Raw genomic sequence first — 18,813 nt, 5'->3', positions numbered from 1 at the left:
GCTTTGGTCTGAATGCTTGCATCCCATCAGAATTTCTATGTTGAAATCTTGCTCCCCAAGTTGATGGTATTAAGAGGTGGGACATTTTGGGGGTGATTAGGTCATAAGAGCAGAGCCCTCAAGAATGGAATTAGTGTCTACAGAATAGGCCCCAGAGAGCTGCCTGTGTCCTTGACACAGCAAGAAGACACCATGTCTAAGGAAGAGGCCCTCGCCAGACACTAAATCTGCCAGCACCTTGAGCTTGAACTGTCCATCCTCCAGAACTGTGAGAAATAAATTTCTGCTGTTTATAAGTTACCTAGTCTAAGACATCCTGTAGTAACATCCCCAAAGGACTAAGATACCACCATACCTTCAGCCTCAAAGCAGAACTACTTCCGAAATTCACCTTCGGACACTCAGCATAGCATCAACTGGAAGTCCCTTTTCTTTCTTTTTCTTACTAATACTCAAAACACTGTGTCTAGATTCAGGCATGAAAAACAAGTTTCTAACAAATAATTGATATTATGGAATTAATTTAAAATTTGGACTTTGTCACGATCAACTGAATGGTTGATTTTTTTCTATTCATTATTAGATAGAAAAGGGAAGCAGTTCCCTGAACTATAGACACCACCATCTCCACATCCCTTGGGAATAATATTTTTCATACATCTTTGTCATCAGCAAGGATCACTAAGCAGCACTTTTTAAGCATCCATCTGTGTATGGCACTTTATAAATATTCCTTCCCTCACCCCTGCCCCCTCTCTTAATCTACCATGTGTCTCTGTTGTGTAAAACACTAGGAAGCTATAACAATAATAAATAATTAATGGTAAAAAAGTAAGGCAGATGGGCAAGATGACCTACTAGCATCTCTGAATCTTAGGATGTTAAATTTACTGCTAGAAATACAATTTAGTGAAATTTGATAAGAAAATATCAAAGCATTTGGTGAGGAATATGAACTCATCGATTTCCATCAACATTTTCTAAAATAAAAATGTAAAAATTAGGGACCACAGATGGACCAACTGAAGCCCTGAGTTCACGTGACTTGTACCAGATGATGCAGTCTTGAAATAATGAGATAAACTGTGTGGAAAAATCATAATAAGTATGGTTACAACAGTATATAGCAGAGAATGTTACTTTGGGCCAAGGGAGAAAATATTCAATAATAAACGAAGGCTATTATTCTCATTGAAAGGAGTAGTGTGGTTAAGGGTTGTGAAATTATGGATTTTGTTTTCCTTTTTAAAAATTCTCCTTTAATATTTTTATTTTTTTCATTTTTTTTCTTCAAAGAAAGAACTAGTTTTTCTGGATTTAGAGATGGTGATATTTAAAGCACTGTTTTTCATCTTTGCAAGCTGCATGTAGTCAGGATTACAGTAAAAGAACATGTCGGTGCAAAATAAGGTATTGTGATGGATTCAGTTTTACAATTTGGATTTTATTTCAGCTTAAGATCAAAAATCCCATAAGTAAAATTTACATTTCCTAGAAGGTAGGGATATCCTTAGAGTTGTATCTGAAGGAGAGCCAAAGTTATGATCTCATTTGCTTTGTGAATTTTGTTAATGATTATCATTTTTGTCACCTATATTGTCAATAATATTGAGTGATTATTATATGTGGCCAATGTGCTTATCGCAGTTAATTCCCATGGTGAGAATTCTCATTATTTCTCATCCCACGTTGGGGTGGCCATTATTATGCTTTATTTACAGGTAAAGAAACTGAGGCTCAGAAAAGTAAGTTTCTTGCTTACAACACAACTAGGAGGTACTGCTTCCAGGATTCCAAACCAGCATCATCTTAATCCAAAGCCCATGTTCTTGACCTTATAAGACATTGGAAATTTTCCTTGAATTGAAGGATTCTGGATGCCCATAATAAATATAGAAAATATAGGATCAATATTGAGCAATCCTAGTAGCATGCTGTTGAAGGTAAGAGTGAACCACAAATAATTCCTATAATATTTTGTCTACCTATGCAACTATCTTGCTTGTTCTGCACATGTACCCCAAAACCTAAAATGCAATAAAAAAGAAAAAAATAATTAATATAAAAAAAAGAAATTTGTGAAAGTACAGAAATATATATATGAAAACAAATGAGCCAGAGGAAATTACTGTTGACATCCTGGCATGTTTTCCTCCAGTTTTTCAACAAATTTTATATAATCTTCAGTTACTCTTTTAAAAATTGACATTATAACGTACATTTTCCTGTTTTTATTAAAAAATTCCCATAAATATCTGCAAAAAAAAGTAGCTTCTTAATAGCTTCTAAGCTTTCTATGTGCACTTTCCACAAAACCTAATGAAAATGCTCTCCTTAGATTTAGAAAAAAAGTAGGATTCCAAATTTAAAATGACATTTATCTCAAAAGTAAGTTAATATTTAATGATAACCTGATTAATAATCATGATTTTATGAACTGGGAACATTTAGCATGAAAGCCCTGAGACACATTTGTTCTAAGCTATTCAGACTAGGGAAAAAGGAGTAAAGATAGATCCTTTCTTTGGAAATTTTACTTTATTATCAAATTTCAGATTTTTGCCTTCTAAACACCACATTCCTATACTGCTGTTCCCTCATTGGAAAGTTTTTTATTTGTGGAAATAGGGCAAAGAATTCATGAGTCAGACAAATGGGCTAGTTCAAAGGATTAAAAGCAACTACAATGTTATCTAGGTGAAAACTGGGAAAAACCAAGAGCAGTGCCTTACCTTACATTCCTCATGTGATTGATATTGAAGTTATTACATCTGATCAATATCCAAAAATGTATTAATCGGCAAGCTGGGAGCTATCATCATTTCTGAGATTTTGTTGTGTTGTTAATGATTTGAACTGTTTTTTTGGTCTGCGTTTTTTTTTTTTTTTAATTTTGTTGTTGCTGTTAAGGACCTGGACTGATAAACAGCTTTTGTAAATAAGCACAAAGGAAAAGAAATCAATATGCAAAAGAAAAGAAACTTGTTAAAGGACATGGTGTTATGTCTGTTCATGTTAGATGTTAAAAAGGAAACAGGAAGAGAGGAAGGAGAGAAAGAGAGAAGGGAGGGTAATCAAAAAAAGTACTGCCTGGAAAAACATGATGAAGTACCTCCCCTGCTCTGGGAGACAAGAAGACTTTTTTGAGCAAGTGATTTTTGACCTGAGTTCAGATACATGAGTAAGAATTTATTAGGTGAAAGTGGGAAGAGGGAGCATCCCAAGTAACCATGTGTGATGGCCTTCTAGCAAGAAATCCCAGGGCACTTCAAATAAAGCCAGAAATTGTAACAGAAAACAAGAAATGAGTGGAGCCTGAGATGATGCTGGCAGACAGGGGCCAGACTGATCAGAGCCCATCATGTACAACAGCCTTCTACTACTGATACCCTGGGAAATGAAGAAGGAATATGGTTGCCCGCAAGTTGAAGGGCAACCTAACCTTATCCTAAGAAAAGTGGGAAATCATTGAAAGGTTTTAGGTAAATGAGTGACACAATCAGATTTGCTTTTTGTAAAAAATCAAACAAACAAAAAAAAAAAACAAAGGGTAAAATTAATTGAGAGGACAAGAAAAGATGCTAAGAGTCCAGTTAGTAAGCGGTAGTGGAACTCCAGGAAAGTGGGGTTGGTACTTTGATGACGGCGTAAGAAACGGTCCTGGCCATTGTGCCTGAATCCCTTCATTAATCACGTGAACATCACCCTGTTTTCCTGAGAATGGAGATGTCTTAACTGTGTGGGCCCCTGCTAGCTACTTAGAAGAGACTTCTTCCTAAACTGTGTGCCAGCGGTAGCATTCTGAGCCTATGGGGCTGGACCATTCTAACCCTGCCTGTTTCTGTCAGTCCTGCCTGTCTGAATCTCCAAATATCGCCTGCTCCCAGACACTGCTTACATATTCAGCCAGGACATTCCCTAGGAAGAAAATCTAACTTCCTGTCTACCAGTACTGCCCTCTCTGATTTGGTCTATTCTCTCTAGATGCCATGTTCCCAGACCTAGCTGGTCTCCTTTTAGGACTGGCTTCTCCTAACTATTAGAAAACAGGAGTGGGGAGTATCAAAAGAACCACACAGCTTAAGACCAGGAGCCTGCAAAAAAATAACGAGGTGACCAGAAGCAGGGCACAGAATTTATCTCTGGGAAATAATGACAGCATAATGTCTCAACTTCGGCAATTCAGCACACCATAGCCTGCATGCCGCTACTCCTCATCCCCTTCGAAATAGTCCACGACCCAAAGAATCATCAATTGTTTGGACGTGGACAAACTCACTGCAATTAACCCTGCCAGGGATCTGGGGGTTCTGTGTTTGTTTTCAGGCAGACTATAAGCCTCGAAAGGGTAAGGACTAAGTTTGTCTAACATCATGTCCTAGCAGAGAACTTTACATCTGAAAAGTGTTTAACAAATATTAGCTGAATGTGCACCTATAAAAAGATGGCTACAATTTCCAGCCAGTTAGAGTATAAGAAGCAATAAGTCCTCCTAGGGAAAGAATTGCTTTTTCGTTTCAGAAAAACAAACAAACAAACAAAAACAAAACCCACCCATAATGGGCTACTTGGCTATTACTGGCAAGTGCCCTTGGGAAAGTCAGAGGCAAACAAGAGTTAAATAGTTCAGCATAATGAACTCCCTCTGTCTTTTGGCATCACCCATTGTCACCTTGAGAAAGAATAATGGGAAAATTCTGGATGAAGAGATGGGAAGAAGAGGAGACCTAGCAAGTGGCTGGTGAAGCACCCAGAAAATGGCTGGAGCCTGGGCCCCAGTGAGATATGGACCAGTGAGAAAAACCCTGTGATGAGAAATGGTAAATACATATTTAGGAGCAGTGACATCTAACATTTAATTAGAATTAGTTTCCGGTCAATGCTATAATTACCATCCTTTATCCCAATACACTTAGCTAGAGTCTTTTATATGTGAGAGCACTATAATGCTGATTGATGCTTTGGAGAAAGAAAGAAAGATGTGTCCCAGAGGAAGACATCCCAGAGAGCCAATGAGAACACAGGAGTGAGGTGAAGGATATGCCACAGCATGGATTAACTAGTGAGTGGATGCAATTCGAACATTTTCCCTCCTAAATTATTTTGAAGAAATACGGCAGCAGGGGTGGCTAGTTGTCTGTTTAAATTTATAATTCACCTTATAGAATTCACTGAGAATTTCCTGTTGAGCCAAAGATTACATTTCACAGCCCCTACTACCAGCCCCCACATCTAGTTATCTAGATAGAGGGCTATCTGACTAGTTCTCATCAGCAGACTACAAGCAGAAGTGTTGTTGTCAAACCTGGGTCAAGATGTTTAAGAACTGGTTGTGACTGTTCCATGCTCTCACACCCTTCGTTTTATTGTTATGTAAGTAAGAAACATACTTTTGTTATGCCAAATCACTAACATTCTGGTGTTTGTTACAGGATGAGCTAGCATTATCCTAACATTGATACCTTGAGGTTAGGGGGGTGCGAGTGCTACCTTTACCAAAATCTAATTATGTGGCTTGGCTGTCAGCAAGGAAAGGAATATACAAGACAAGATGCCTGGACCCTGTCATGCTCTGGCACAACTGTGCTAACTTAGAAGGTAGGCCTATAACTTCAGAGAGAATGATTGGAAAAAGCCAGAATGTAACTGGGTGACAGTTGCTCCTCACTGACTATAGCAAAGTATTACAAAACAATTGATTGAAACAGAAGACCTTATAAAGCTGCAACAGCCCACTGCTTTAGGGACAATAAGGTTGAGAAACAATAATGAAAAAGGGTTTGAGTAACAGAAGCCCATTATAACCTCTGAGTTCAACAAAGTGACTCAGCCTTGCAGTAAACATGTCATTAATGAAGTGACCTAACCACTCAAGCCTATTTTTGAGATGACCCCCAACAAAACCACTTAAGACATGGGTGGGTAAGACAGGAACAAAGGAATGAAACAGGTTTGGCAATTATGAATAGGAGAGAACTTTCACTGTAGCTAGCAGTGTAGTTGACAGAAAGCAAATACATAAGTAACTTATGAAAATTAATGAGAAAATTGTATTGCCAATGAAATTAAGATTCATGCCTAAGAAAAAATTAAAAAAAAAAAACCCAATGACTTCAAAACCACTCTAGGCATCTAGGCTTAGACTGAGAAGAAGCAGGCTGATAAGGCCCTATAAGTTCCAGGAAGGGTATACTTCCCAGCACCCATTTGGAAGTGGCCATGGAGAGTAATGGACAATGAAGAACCTCCCATACGGTGGCAGGTCTACATAGAACAAGAAATTCTTTAATTTCTTCCAAGATAGCAAACCAGGGTCTAAGGAAGGAATGTGCCTGACTGCCAGGACAGGGGTGTCTTTAACAATATCCATTACAATTTCTTCCATCTTATGAGTCAATGACTGGTCTATGTCTCCCATTCTTCACTTTTCCAAAGGGAAATTCTAAATGCAATAATTCCAAGCTTCATCTATCATTATACAGGCATATCTCAAGATATTACAGGTTTAGTTCCAGACCACTGCAATGAAGTGAATACCTTAATAAGGGAAGTTACAGAAATATTTGGTTTCCCAATGCATGTAAAGGTAATATTTATAAAATACTGTGGTATTTTATATTATTTCTAATAAAAATGTTCATGCCTTAATTAAAAAGCTTTATTGGGAAAAAATGCTAACAATCTCTGAGCCTTCAGGGAATTGTAATCTTTTTGCTAATGGAGGGTCTTGCCTTGATGCTTCTTGGCTGCTGACAGATCTCAGTGGTGGCTGCTGATGATTTGAGTGGCTGTGGTAATTTCTTAAAATAAGACAACAATGCAGTTTGCAACAGTTGTGTCTTCCTTTCACAAAAGATCTCTCAGTAGCATGTAATGCTTTGATAGCATTTTCCCACACTAGCCCTCTGTTCAAATCTGAGTCAATCCTCTCATATCTTGCTTCTGTTTTATCAACTAAGCTGATGTAATATTCCAGATCCTTGGTTGTGATTTCAACCATGTTCACAGTGTCTTCAACCGAGAGTAGATTCCATCTCGGGAAACCACTGTCTTTGCTCATCCATAAGAAGCAATTTCTTCTCTGCTCAGGTTTGATTATGAGGTCACAACAATTTATGTCTATCCTCTGACTCCACTTATAATTCCACTTCTTTCCACCACATGCAGTTACTTTCTTCATTGAAGTCTTAAACCCTTCAAAGTCATCCATGGGGGTTAGAATCAATTTCTGCCAAATTCCTGTTAATGTTGATATTTTTGACCTCCTCCCATCAATCACAAACGTTCTTAATGTCATCTAGAATGGTGAATCCTTTCCAGAAGGATTAACTTTGTCCAGATCTATCAGAGAAATGACTATGTACGGCAGGTATAGCCTTATAAAAGGTATTTCTGAAATAATGGGCTTAAAAGTCAAAATTATTCCTTGATCCATGAGCTATAGAATGGATATTGTGCCAGCAGGCATGAAAACATTAATTTTCTTGTACATCTCCATCAGAGCTCTTCAATGATGTGAAACATTGTCAAAAAGCAGTAATATTTTGAAAAGAATGTTTTTTTTCTAAGCAGTAAGTTCTAAGGGTGGGCTTAAAATATCAGCAAACCATGCTCTAATCAAATACATTGCCATTCAGGCTTCATTGTTCCATTTCTAGAGCACAGGCAGAGTAAATTTAGCATCATTCTTAATGGCCCTAGGATTTCAGAATAGAAAATAAGCAATGAATTCAAATTAAGGTCACCAGCTACATTAGCCCCTACCAAGTAAGTAAGCCTGTCCTTTGAAGCTTTGAGGCCAGGCATTGACTTCTCTCTAGCTATCACAAGGGCTAAGTGGCATCACCTTTCAACAGAAGCCTGTTTCATCTCCATTAAAAATCTGTTGTGGGTAACATAGAGAGATCTTGTCTTTTTTTAATTAGAGATTTTTTTTTTTTCCGAGACAGAGTTTCGCTCTTGTTATCCAGGTGCAATGGCACGATCTTGGCTCACCACAACCTCTGTCTCCTGGGTTCAGGAAATTCTCCTGCCTCAGCCTCCTGAGTAGCTGGGATTACAGGCACGCTCGATCATGCCCAGCTAATTTTTTGTATTTTTAGTAGAGACAGGGTTTCACCATGTTGACCAGGATGGTCTCGATCTCTTGACCTCATGATCCACCCGCTTCGGCCACCCAAAGCGCTGGGATTACAGGCTTGAGCCACCGCGCCCGGGCAGAGAAACTTTTTAATAAAAAAATTTCCAGGTGTTGTGGTGCACGCTTGAGTTCCAAGTACTTGGAAGACTGAAGGGGGTAGTTCCCATGAGTCCAGGAGTTCAAGTCTGCAGTGAACTGTGAGCATGCCACTGCTCTCTAGACTGGGTGACAAGATGAGACCCTGTCTCTAAAGAAATTTTAAAAATCTCACTTTCAGTGTAGCCACCTTCATCAACGATCTTAGCTAGATCTTTTGGATAACTTGTTGCAGATTCCGTATTTAACACTTGTTTTTCACCTTGTACTTTTATATTATAGAGATGGTTTTTTTTTTAAAACCTATGAAACAACCTCTACTAGCTTCAAAATTTTCTTCTGCAGTTTCTTCAACTCTCTCAGCCTTCATGGAATTGAAGAAAGTTAGGGTCTTGCTCTGGATTAGGCTTTGGTTTAAAAGGGAATGTTGTGGTTGATTTGATCTACCTAGACCACTAAAACATTCTCTGTATCAGTAATCGGACTCTTTTTCTGTTATTATCATTCACGAGCTCATTGGAGTAGCATTTTTAATTTCCTTCAAGAACTTTTCCTTTGAATTCACAACTTGGCTAACTGGAACAAGAGGACTAATTCTCAGCCTGTCTTGGCTTTCAACATGCCTTCCTCACTAAGCTTAATCCTTTCTAGCTATTGATTTAAAGTGACAGACATGTGATTCTTCTTTTCACTTGAACATTTAGAGGTCACTGTAGGGTTATTAATTGGCCTATTTTCAATATTGTTGTGTCTCAGGGAATAGGGAGGCCCAAGGAAAGGGAGAGAGTGGTGGGAATAGCCAGTCAGTGGAGCAGTCGGAACCCACACATTTATCCATTAAGTTTATCATCTTATATGAGCACAACTCATGGTGCCCCCCATTACAATTGTAACATCAAATATCACTGATCATGGATCACCATAACCTATATAATAATAACATTAGATATATTGGGTGAATTACCAAAATGTGACACAGAGACATGGAGTGAGCACACTGTTAGAAAAATGATGCTGACAGACTCAGGTGATGTGGGGCTGCCACAAGCCTTCAATTTGTAAAACTCGCAGCAACTGTTAAGCACCATAAAACAAATGAGGTATGCCTGTATACTGGAGGCTGATAACTTGCCTTTTAGCACAAATGTTTCTGCACAATGAGGGTCCATATCCAGACTAAATGATGGGGGGCATTCAGCATCAGCCATAGAACCTGGATTTTGAGATGGATACAGTGACTAGGTGAGATTCAGGTTGTCTTCTGGGGTTGAGGTTTTCCTACCTATAGCCAGAGAGCAAAACATAGCAGAAATTTCTGTTTAGCAAAATCTGTGCTTCCCTTTCCATCATACAGAAATATGACTGGAAAGTGGCCTCCCAGCTAGAAGTTGCAAACTCCAGCCCTCTTTGTATATGGAACAATGTGACTATCTCACCAGCAGGGTATGAATGGACACCAGGTGTGTCACTACTTGGGTGTGCTTTCTCTCTGTTCATTCTCTTCCACAATGTTAGCTGGATGCAGAGAACTTCATGTTTCTAGTATCAAGAGCAAGATTTGGGTCCCCAAATCACTGCACTGAACACACACATTGAACTCTCATGTAAGCAAAAAATAAATGTCCACTCTATTAACCACTGAAATATGGAAGTTTATCATAGAAGTTCAAGTTACCTCAACTAATACAATCACCCTTGAAAAGAAAAAAAGGAGGCTAATGCCTACTCTTATGACCTGTATTGGGAGATGGAAAACTTGGACTCCCTTAGATTGCAAGTGTTTGCCATCAGGGATCCAAAACGCCCCCACTTCTCGCCTTAAGACTTTAAGGCAAGTCTTAGATGTTATCTTAGTTGCATTCCTTGAAAGACTCCTAACTAGTCTCCCAAGTATCAGTTTTTTATCCTGTTAAAGTTAATCCTCTTCACATTAGCTAAGAGATTGTCACCAAAAATAAACTATGCCACCTATTAAACAATTGCAGTTAGCCCCCTCCCCCACCCATCTTCCAGGAAAAAATCCAAATGATGTAGGATAACTAAACACCTTTCACATCTAATCCCCAACCTTCTTTGGCCTTGTCTCCCATCACTTCCTACAACTGCCAATGCTGAGCCTCAGTCACCAGCCAAGCCCTTTTTATGACACTGCTTTGTAAACTCTGTTCCTTCTGCCTAGAATGTTCTCCATCCACCTCCTTTTCCACCTGGAGAATGCTTATTCATCTTTTAAAAAGGAACTTAGATGTCACTTTATCTGTGAAGTCTTGTCTGTCTATCCCACGTAGAAAATGAAACTCCTCACAGTGATAATCAAATCATCAGATTGTGCCCACTAATAGGATGTCTCTAAATGCTTAGCAATCTACATGATTTCATTTTGTTGCTATTTATTTTGTATTTAGTCAATCACTAAACTTACCTTCATACTAGAAACTTAGAGAGCTTGACTTTTTCAAAATAGCCACCCACACAGTAGAATTGTATTGGCTTTCTTCAATGGGAGAATATAGTCATAATCAGTGCTGCTGAATGAGAGGAATAGAATCCTTTGGAGTGAGTTTCCTAAAGTTATGAAATATCTGAAGGGCAAGACCCAAAAATGCAGTAAATATTGCTCCCTCCATAACTTTTACACATCTTACCAGACACCTATGTAAATGAAAAACTTGCTTGCTGTTATCTGTGACTAAACACTAGCCCTATTGTTCATAGCATATTTTTACACAGGAATTTTCTAGGAATGATAGAAGGTGTTATTACCAAGATTTGCTCACCATTTTGGAAAGTTATGTCACCAGTTATCATGCTGCTCCTGTTAACTGATTCACTAATCCAGCACACCCACATATGTTTGCAATTGCTGCTGTCACATTCAATTAATATATTTATTTTGCTCTTATTTTAAAATGCCACGTATACAAAAGTGTCAACAATATTCAATTGAATATTATCTTCTTACCCAAATTTATCGTCGATCTTATCTGAACTTATCTCCTTATCCAAACCTATGCATTTTAAGTAACAAGCGTCTATTTTAGTACATCTTTTAGTGTAGTTATATCTGAGCACATACATATTGATAAACCTCCTATTTTATCATAAGCTGCTTTCTTATTTACTCTTTCTATTACATATAGGGAATTTATATTGATTTTTTAAATGTTATATGTGTAGATAGGATTTATTGTCTATAAATATTATTTCAGGAACATAAAGAGGAGATTACAAAGTATTATATATGAAAAGGGGGTATCGGATCTGACTGAGTAAGTGTCATGGCTATAAATACATTTAGAAGCACAAAGCAACCTGTTGGGATTCTTCTGTCATACAATGACTCCGCTGAATTGCCATCCCAATCTACCAATAGTATTTATAATAGTTTGTTGTGAATTATTTGTCTGCAAGTGTAGGCTGTAAGTGTATGGTGTTTTATTCATATTTATGTCGGACTTGGCACAGAGAAGGTCAGTAGATCCTTTAGGATGAACTACCAAATGAGAACCTCGAGGAATATGCAGTCCCTGGCTCTCATGGTAAAACTCTGAATCAAATATTTAACACTTTGCCTCTGTCAGTTTTATAATGCTTCCTTAATTCTTCCTAATGTCAGTTATTTATGTGCAAATGCCTTCTCCATTTTCTCTCCTCCTCGTGGGCCTAGGCAGTACTGCATTCACCTCTGTATCTTAAATGAGTCTCACACAGAGGAAGCCAATAAACATTATTTAAATCAAATGATTTCCCAGGAGTATTGCTATACATAATGGCTGGGCTTTTTTGTTTTGTTTTCTATTTTTAGTACTAACAGCTGTATTTCAGGTATATTTAGTTATTAAAAGGGCTTTGGTGTATTGGTCTGAGGATCTAAACATCACTTAAAGTACTATTTTTATAAGGAAATGTATACAAGTTCCAAACTAACCAAACTTTTAAAATGAAATTTTATCTAATAAGCCAATTGTAGGTTCAAGGTTGGCTATACCATGAGATTGAACCTGTAAGACCTAATATTCGTGTGAAAAATTACAATGTCAGTCATGAGAATATATCTAAATATTTGATTCTATGGCTTCCGGCAGGCAATATTTAATCATTTTAACTTTCAAATTTAATCTGGATGACATTGTTCACATAACAGAAGTAGGGGCTATTGAGAAAAAAACTTTTCTTCAAATATATAAACTTTTCTTGAGGAAAATCTCATTTATGGTTTCATAATTTAATCATAGTAATTCTGCACTTAATAAAATAAATGCATTCTAGACACTATACTAATATGTAAATCTTTTAAGTAACGATGTTTTCATTTCCATTGCAATATTCACGTTTTACAGAGAAAAACATGGAACCACGAGTAAAACAATTATACTTCAGAACTAATATTTTTTAAAAAACATAAATAATTCTAAAAATAGCTACATTAAACATACTTGTAATACTATATTTAAAATAATTCACAAACTTTTTTTTAAAAACCTGAAAATGAAAATAAACTGACCAATCAGATCGTCTGAATCATCTGGCCTCATTTTCTGTGGTCCCTGTAAAGCTAGTAGTTCCTAATGTGTTAACATTCTGATAAAATCACACCTACATTATAAAAACCAGCCTCTAAACTACCTTATTTCAAATTCCTGTTGAAAATATGGGGGTTGAAAAGTCTCTGAGCATTAGTTTTCATATCTATATAATAAAGGGCATTTCTGACAGCTACCCCATAGGGTGGTTGTTAGAATGAAAATAATATTTGCAAAATGCATAAAACAGTATCTGCCTCAAATAGGTGCTATAATAATAATAATAACTTTATTTTATATATGTCAATAAAATAGTATTACTTATAATACTCTAAGTTTAAAATTAAATATTTTAATACAATTATTATTACTGTTATTGTTATTTTTTTCTAACAATTGCCAAATGCAGAGTTGGTGAAAATTTTCATGATCCTCTTCATAGATTTGTTTAAATTAATTTGCTAAATATAAAAGTATTAAGTGTATTTCTGTATAAAAGAGATCTTTCATTTTGAACGATAACTGTGATTCTTCAATAAGTTATTCAATTTTTTTTTTACCCTAAAAAATTCTTGAGGGCAGGATTCTTCTATATCTTTTGCATTCATTACATTCTATTCAAACACTCTTCTTCTTCTATATATTTAATAAGTAATAAATGAATTAATTAATGAATCAATGAGTGGCTATGGGACATTAAATGAGATAGCAAAGATAGTTAAAATTCAACCTATAGGAATAGGCACTTTTCAAGATAATAGAAGAGTGTTTGGCTTACACAGGTCAAGGGATTCCTGGTCTCACACACATGACCTTCTGGCTCACAACTCGTACTTGCAGTAAACAGTTGGTGGGACTACATATTTGAGAGGCACAAGGAGAAATTAAGCAATAAAACAGAATGGGTTACAGATCTAGACTATAAAAACACTTGTAGAATGTGACTGAAAAACCTAATGCTGCTCTGCTCTATAAAGTCTGTTCTATCACTTGGGCATAAGAAGGCCATAAACTCTAGCAAAAACAAAACAAAAAACCTCTGGACTTAAAAAGAAATCACATATAATGCCTTTGTATCATCCACTTCTGTGAAGTCTCTGTGAAAATAATAGGAATCACAATTTTACGTAAAATCAAACTGAAGCATATAAACAAATCTAAAAAGTTTACATTTTGAAATAAGTAGAATATCTTACCCTTATGTATTTTCCTTAAAATATATGTGAGATTTCCTATCAACTTTAAGAAACTTCCTTTGGAATTAGTCTTTAAGAGACAGCAAATTTCAAAGAAACTAATTAGTTCTTTACGAAGAAAAAAATGCATTAGGGCAGAATGAAATATATCTTATAGATTTCCTAGGTTTGGGTCTACCTTCACAACATGTTATGCACATATACTGATCTCTCTACCATATAAGAATGCCAGATATGCATTCGAGAAAGAATATTTTTTTCAATATTTAACAAAGATGCTCTGCAGACTTGTGCATCTGTAGACATGCAGGCAGGTATACAAAAAACCTGGACAGATACACTCTTAGGCTGCCAAGAAAGGTGATTGAAACTATATCCTGCCATTTTGTTATTCTAGCAAGCTTACTTTTATTACCAGCCTGAAAGTTAAGGCAGGCAGTTGCCCTATTGCATAAACAATGAAGTTTTAAAACCAAAACAGAAAGGAATGGATAAAGTAATAATTTCTACTAACCCCATTTGAATACTCAGTAAATACATATGCTTGGAAAGTTGAACTGTGGGACTTGGAAAGCAGTGAAATGGGAAATAGTTTCAACTGATGCATGGACTGATTCTATTTGGAAAAATAGGACAAAAGAAAAGAGAGGCAATAGAGAAGAAAGATGTGAGGTGAGAACTCTGAAAGTGGCAGGCAGCAGAGTGCTTTTCTGGAGTCGATACGTATGGGTTTGTGTATGAGGGAGATTTGAGAACACTAACATGGAGAGGGAAGGTGAAGGTTAAAGGAGGAAGAAACAAATAGAACTGCCAAGTAATTCACTCCTTTCTCCACAAGTCTGAGTAGTGCCAGAAAAGGAAGAAGGGTGCATCAGACAGAATTCTATTTGTGATAAACGATTGTCAAAAACCTGAAGGCAAGAGGGAAGTGATTATGGTTATTACTTTGTGGAAGCATATTAACTCTTGTAGGTGATGAGGATACTTTTCCTTCACTGGGGAACAAAGTTATTTCTACGTTGGACCTTCAGTATTTTCAGAGTCCATGCCACCATACTTTATCCATGCCCTTATATTAAAAAACACACCCTCAAACAGCAATTAAATGTGCATACACATGTGTAATGTGCCAAATTACTAAACTGTTTGAGTTAATTGAAAAACAAAGAACTCTCTAGTCTAGATGTCTATGGGTTTTATTCATGTACTATAAGTTTTGGACTTTATATTTACACACACACACATACACACACCCCTAAAGAGTGAAATACATAATGTGAAACTTTATTTTCTTTATATATAACTTTAGAATATTACCCTCTTTTACAAAATCTTTCCTGTAAGTTATTCACCACTGACAGGTAAGACAAGATTTTTGACTAAAATCTCTGTTGCTGTTTATTGGCAAATAAACCAAGAGACCTCTATCCCACACTATATTACACATTTAAAAAGCAACAACAACAAAATGCTTACTCTTCCTTTCCCTTGGTTAAAAAAAATCAGATTCCCAACAAAATAAAAAAATTAATGCAAAAATGAAAATGTGATATGATACTTAACATCTTGACATTACTGCACAACTTGATTAGAAGGAATGTTCAACCTGCGTGGAATTAACCCAGTGTACATCTGTGCATACTAAATTTTTTTCATCTTGTATGTATTATTACTTATTGTTGAAACACATGTGCAGTCATAAATGTTGCATAAATGGCATGTTTGTGCATATTGCACACTGATAGTTTTTATGAATGAATACACTAAATGCTCATAACTGGAGAAAATGGATGGCGGCATACTATTTTGAAGAGGGTCATTAAGCATCGGGAGCAAATGATGAGGCAAACGCTCGATGTCTTTTGGTGCTCTTCAGGGCAAACGTATTCCCAAGTCCCCAACAGAGTGTGTTGGAAACAGCCATGAAGCTCTCTCCTTAGAGACCCGTTCTCCCTCTCGGGAATCGTGCTACAGAACGCAGACCGCGCACAGCTTGAAGAATAAAATGTATGAATGTCTCTGTGTTCTGAGGATCGTTCATACATCAGAGACATCACACTCCCTAAATCCAGTCCCACAAGTGTGTGCATGTGAGAGTGGTATTTACCAACAAATGGACGGAAGGCAACGAGAGCTCGGCTCCTAGAAATAACATCCCCATCCCTTCCCAGTCAGGCTGCTGGGAAGCTTTTCAGGGGCTAACCCTTGAGCGCCTTTCCCACCAGGAAGGATCCTTACATTAAAAACCCTCTCAGGGCTAAGTCAGCTTTGTGTATAAGTCCATTGGGCGCCATATGGCAGTTTCCAATTCCTTTAGCAACTCAAGTCTGGCTAGGCTGCTGCGATGATTCATTCTTAAAGGAAGACCCCTTCGAGGGGCAGCAATGCCCCCTCCACTTACCTAGCTCCCACAGACCCCGCTCAGCAGGCGGCACGGGCTCGGGCACCACAAAGGGCTGCGGGATTCCCCGCTCCCTCCGGGGAGCCTCTCCCCGCGACGATCCCCTTCGCCAGTGATCTGTCGCTGGAAATCCCCCTCCCCTCCGCAAGAAGGAGGGTCTCCCCGGCTGGCTGGAGCTCCTGGCGTGCTCTCCCCCTGTCTTTACATCCCTGACTCTGGTTCGCGGTCTCTAGTAGAAAAGCTCAGAGGAGAGGCGGCGGGAGGAAGCTAAGGCATCCTTTAAAAAAAACAATAATCTTCGTCGATCTTCACCCTCTTCTCCACGCGGGGTCCCCATTCCCCTGCCGCCGCCACCGCCAACCAGTCGAGAGAGGGCTGGAACCGAAGAGGAAAAATCGAGAGGGGCTGAGCTCGCCGCGAGGAAGGAGCCGGAAAGGGAGTCGTGCCAGCCTGGGAGTTGCCGCTCTCTGGGGCTGCCCGAGGCGCGGCAGCGGCCGCGGGGGCGGAGGGTGGTGGGTGCTTGGTGGGTGTGTGTCTGTGGCGGAGCAGGGCAGAGGCTGCGCGCGGGAGGCTAGGCGTGGCGCTCTGGGGCGTCGCTCCCCAGCCCCGCAGCTAGCCAGCCCGGCGCGCACACACGGCTGCGGCCACCCCAGCCTCCCGCTCCGCCTCCTCCCGTGCTCCGCGCACCCGCCGGCTGGAGCGGCCGCAGCTTTCTCTTCCTCTTCCTCCTCCCTCTCCTCCTCCTCTGAACTTGAGGCTCTCGAGGTGGGCGGCGGAGCTGTGCGAGTTGGCAGGGGACTCCGGGGACTCCGGGGCTCGGCCTCGCGGCTCCAGAGCTGTGCGCTCAGCTAGGGACAGCGCCCGGGTGTCCAGGGCGCGGCCGGGGCGCTGGCGGGCGGGCGCCGCCCACACCTCAGCTGGGCGCCTCCCTCAGCTCCCGCCTGCCCGCGGCTCCTGCTGCCCCGGACCCGGCACCTCCACACCCACCTGCTTCGCTCAGCAGCTCTCACCTGGCTGCACTGGGCTGGAGGGACGCAGCGCCCGGGGCTGCCGCGCACCGGAGGCCGGGAAAGCCCCGGGACGCCCAGCTGCGACGCGCTCCGGCGGGTTCTCGGAATTCCCTCGGCCCTGTCCTCCCGCCCGCCCCCAGCACGACCCTGACCCCGGGCTGGCCGCTTGACCCCGGGGAATTTGGGTGAAGACAGATGGCTCCTGAGTGATGGTGCCAGGATTATTTTCCTGGAGAAAGACCCGCGAAGATAACTAGGAGCGCAGATAAAATTTGACTTTCCTCCGAGCACGTCCAGCCCAGCTCGCTCGGGGGCAGTCCCTAGCACCTAGTGACACCGCTTTCCTGGGTTTGAGGGTAAAGCCGGGTCTGTGGCAGCTTTAACTTTTGCTTCCTACGGGGGCGCTCTTCATACCCTGCTTTCTTTCCTTTGCCTATCTACTTACCAGCTGGAAAACTATGCCAAGTTCCTTCTTGGCGAGGCCGCCGGGTGGACACTCAGACCCCACTTTCAGGGCGCGGTAAAGACAATGAACTTGAATAATGTCGCTGGCCCTACATATTCCTGACCCCAGTGTTCATTCACAGGCACGAAAGAGACAGCCAGCACAGCTGCAGGGGCTTTCAGGAAAACAAAGTAGCTTAAAACACCTTTTAGAAAAGAACGCACGCCATAACAATCTATTTAAAGCAGGGACTCCTGAGTTTCTGTCGGCCAAGAAAGATAGCTGTTGAAGAAGGTCCAAGTACACTGTTTTAAATATACTCTGTGTCATCTTTGCATTAGTTTTAGCCCTGGTGGGCCCTGGAGTGCGCTATCCTCTCTGATTCTCTGCACCTTGATTTCCCACCTCCCTTTGGGGAGGTGGCCCTACTTTGTACTGAGGGTTTTTGGTTTGGGGGTGGTGTGTGTGTGTGTGTGTGTGTGTGCGCGCGCGCGCGTTGTTGTTGTTGTTTTGAGATGTCAGACATTAGACGAGATATTTAGCATGGAGGTTGGCTCTTCTGATGCTGTCGCCCTCCAGCAAGAAACTGCCCCGCCCTTTGCTCTTCTTGGGGCTTCTCAATTATGAACACTAGGAAGAGGACACCCAGATTCCCAAACTTTTATCCCCAACTCTGGCCTGATCCCAAGCTCCAGCTCCGCACTTCAGAGCCCTGCAGGCGGTCCATTCCCTCCCCTCCAGCCTTTCCGCCCTCGCACACAGTTTAAATATTTTCTGCTGATTGCTTTTCCTGACGCAAAACCCTGACCATATCATTTCCCTATTCACAAATATTCCCTGGTTTTCCATTTCCTACCAAACAGCGTCTGCACACCTGTGTGCCATTACATGTGAGCATCTGTGATACTCTTCTCCAGGTCTTAGGTCCAAACCATTGCAGTCCTGGAAGAGTCACTTCAAACTCTGCCTCTTCCATGACTTCTCCCCTTTGGCGTCCATCGC

General features: G+C 40.1%; 1 long non-coding RNA gene across 2 annotated transcripts in view; it reads right to left on the bottom strand.

Moving 5' to 3' along the window:
* The window catches only part of LOC144579738 (uncharacterized), a 203,733-nt gene extending 186,769 nt beyond the window's left edge, over positions 1-16,964 (bottom strand). For both annotated transcript variants that reach the window (XR_013527968.1, XR_013527967.1), the window contains exon 1: positions 16,357-16,964. This is a non-coding gene — a long non-coding RNA (uncharacterized LOC144579738). The remainder of the gene's footprint in view (positions 1-16,356) is intronic.
* Between the last annotated feature and the right edge of the window lie 1,849 nt (positions 16,965-18,813).

Source organism: Callithrix jacchus, chromosome 16 (genome assembly GCF_049354715.1).
Source record: "Callithrix jacchus isolate 240 chromosome 16, calJac240_pri, whole genome shotgun sequence".
Lineage (NCBI taxonomy): Eukaryota > Metazoa > Chordata > Mammalia > Primates > Cebidae > Callithrix > Callithrix jacchus.
Note: the sequence above shows the minus strand (reverse complement) of the source record. Positions and strands in the feature narration are given on the sequence as shown.